The sequence below is a fragment of the Nicotiana tomentosiformis genome, chromosome 8 (genome assembly GCF_000390325.3).
Source record: "Nicotiana tomentosiformis chromosome 8, ASM39032v3, whole genome shotgun sequence".
Taxonomy (NCBI): Eukaryota; Viridiplantae; Streptophyta; class Magnoliopsida; order Solanales; family Solanaceae; genus Nicotiana; species Nicotiana tomentosiformis.
In genome coordinates, this window is record NC_090819.1 from 27,524,096 (window position 1) to 27,527,463 (window position 3,368).

The window sequence follows — 3,368 nt, forward strand, 5'->3', positions numbered from 1 at the left end:
CAAGAGTCAAAAACTAAGCCTAAGCGTCACAACCAAAGTGCTCACTATTCTCAAGGCATAACAAAGTCAAGAGATATTTCTTCAATTCAATTCATCTCACAATGGCTCCTACTCCTAAAAAAATAAAACTAACTACACCCGGTTCAAGCAAAACCTTTGAAAAAGAACCGTGACACAAAGAAAAATCAAGGAAGAATTACTACACTACATACAAAGAAAATCTTTTTGTCCTTTTTTCCTTCGACTTAAATCCCTCAAGAAAATTGTCTAGGAGATCCATCGTCAGGAAAAGTCCAATTTTTCTACTTTTTTTTTCGATTTGTTTTCATAGCTACTAAAATACTAAAACACTACACAACTACGAAAACAAAATTAAGAAGTTAACATTTTTCTAACATCCTACTACTGATTATCTAGAGAATTATCCCACCCCACACTTAAAAGAGTGCAGCGTCTCCAATGCATAAATAAAGCAAAACAATAATGGAGCGGTAGAAGAAACTCCCTAAAAGGACAAAGGCCGAAGCAATGGCGGCTCACGGGTACTCAGACTTCCCCCAGGCATGGTCCTCTGTGTGGCATCCCACACTTAGTTCTCACCATCTAGCTCGCTTTTGCACTCTTCCAATGGCTTTTCCTCCTATGCTTATAATCCTACAAAACAAAAACAAACACTACAATAATAATAAGATAAAAAAAAATAGAAACAAAATAAAGCAGTAAAGATGGGCTGCCTCCCAATAAGCGCTCGATTTAATGTCGCGGCATGACATTGCTACTCTGCTCAGGCTGGGCGCTTTCTCTTCTTCTTTCTCCCATTAAGTGTAGCCTTTTTACACACTTTCAGAAGGTCTCATCTTTCATCTCTGGCTCTTTTCTCAATCGTCCTTACACACTTAGCTTGCAACACCACCTTCTCAAACTCAATTTTCCCATCCGAATCACTACAATTCACATAAGGACTCTGCTCTATCCCCTTCAATTCTACCATAGTAATCATGCACAAGTCCTCATAATGCTTAGGGAGCTTAAGTTCCTTGTACACATTAAAAGTAATTTCCTCATCGTCAACTCTCATCTTCAACTTCCCTTCCCTAACATCAATAATCACTCCACCAGTAGCTAAGAATGGTCTCCCCAAAATAATGGGTACTTACTCATAATCAAGAACAATTAAATCAGTAGGAAGAATAAACTTTCCCACTCGAACTAACACATCCTCAATAATTCCTTCTAACATAACTAGTGACTTATCTGCCAACTGTAAAGTGATTGTAGTAGGTCTAAGCACTCCCAATCCGAGTTGCTTGAACAAAGAGGATGGAATCAAATTTATACTAGCCCCTAAATCACACAGGGCTCTACCAGCTTCTTATTTTCCGAGAGATAGAGAAATTGTAAAACACCCAGGATCCTTCAACTTAGGAGGAAGTTTACTGTGAACTCTAGCACTGTACTCTTCAGTAAGTGCAATAGTTTCAAACTCTGTATGTCTTCACTTGCTTTCCACAATATATCTGAGATACCTTGCATACTTAGGTACTTCCTGTAAAATTTCCACCAAAGGCAAATTCACACGCACTTGGTTCAAAATATCTAAGAATTTCTTGTATATAGCATCATCATTTTGCTTTTGCAGTCTTTGTGGAAACGGAGGTGGTGGCCTTGTCACAATTACTGGCTCTGATCCTTTGTTCTCTTTCTCATTCTTCTCAACTAGCTTAGGAACTAATTCTCCTTTAGGACTAGCTGTATACTTCTTTTTCTCTGGAACTTCTTCTAAATCTCTTCCATTTCTCAAGGCAACCGCATTGACTTGAGCCTTAGAATTAGGCTCAGTATCACTCGAGAGAGCTCCAGTAGGTCTAATATTCTGATTGTTAGCCATTTGCCCAAACTGCCTCTCTAGATTTCTGAACTCTGTGCGCAATTGTTGGTTGTCTATCAAGAGCTTTTTCATCATGTCAGTCAAACTCTCTTCTGCTTACTGTAGAGGTTGCGGTGGATGATTGTAATTCACTTGAGGTCTAATATTCTGATTTCCACCCCAAGAGAAGTTAGGATGATTCCTCCAGTTTGGATTGTATGTGTTACCATATTGAGCATGTTGTTTCATCGACCCTCTAGCTTGTTGCCCCACGTAGTAAATTGATTCAGGATTCACGGGGCATATGTCACTTGTGTGACCTTCACCACATAACTCGAAGCAAGTAGACATCTGTTGCACATGTTTCATCTGTTGTGCATGGTGCATTGTCATTTTATTCATCTAATTCACTAATCTTGCTATATCTGCCCTCATTGCTGAGAAATCATCAAGCTCTATCATACCTGCTGCCTTTTGTTTAAGTGTTCTTCGTGGTTCCCCATCTTCTTGCCAATTATTATCATTAGCAGTAAAATTGTTTAGCAGGATATGAATCTCACTATACGGTCTTGCCATGCAACTACCCCCACATGCCGAGTCAAGATTCATCTTTGATGCCTCGCCCAACCCTTCAATGAAAGCGTGACCCAACACCTCATCAGTCTGATAATGATGTGGGAAGTATCTGAGTAGCTTCTTGTATCTCTCCCAAGCTTGTCGAAGAGTCTCACCATCTTGTTGTTGAAACCCAAGAATCTGGCTCCTCAGTGACTTTGTCTTCTTTGTGGGAAAAACATTGATTAAGAATATCCTTGCTAGATCATCCTAATTGTGGATTGAGTTTGCGGGCTACTTTTGTAACCATTCCTTAGCTTCCCCCATCAGTGAAAAAGGAAATAGTGTCAGCCTGACATAATCCTTGGAAACGTTCGGATAATTGTAAGTGTCTGTAATTTCCAGGAAGTTCTGAATGTGCTTCTGCGGGTCTTCATGAGATAGACCCACATATTTCCTTGTGGATTGAATCAGTTGTACCATGTACTGTTTGAGTTCAAAGTGACCCGTGATATCAGGCTTCACAATCGCCTGAGTCATAAGAGCCATATTGGGCCTTGCAGCCTCTATCACCAGACGCTCTTCATTACTTGTCATCTCTATTGGCTGTGGTTGAACTACGATGTCCATATCTCTTTCAATTATAGTTCTAACTTCAACTTCCCTCCTCACTCTATGAAGTGCTCTTTCGATTTCAGGGTCAAGAGGAAGGAGATTGCTTGCGCTTCTGCTCCTCCGCATTCAAGAGAAGAGCCCGCGTTAACACAATAAAGCAAACTAAAAATTAAAACTTGAACAAATAACGAATAAAAGCTTAACTTAACTAAATAATCAATAAATAAATCCCCGGCAACGACGCCAAACACTTGTTGGATGTAGAGTAATAAAGTGACTCGAAAGTCGGATGTCGAACCCACATAGATTTAGATTGATCGTTAACTAAGTA

At 39.7% G+C, this 3,368-nt stretch overlaps 1 non-coding gene across 1 annotated transcript; it reads left to right on the top strand.

The window, feature by feature from the left end:
- The first annotated feature begins 2,531 nt into the window (after positions 1-2,531).
- On the top strand, positions 2,532-2,638 carry LOC117279845 (small nucleolar RNA R71). Its single transcript, XR_004510274.1, has one exon. It is a non-coding gene; the product is annotated as a small nucleolar RNA R71 (small nucleolar RNA).
- Positions 2,639-3,368: the final 730 nt, after the last annotated feature.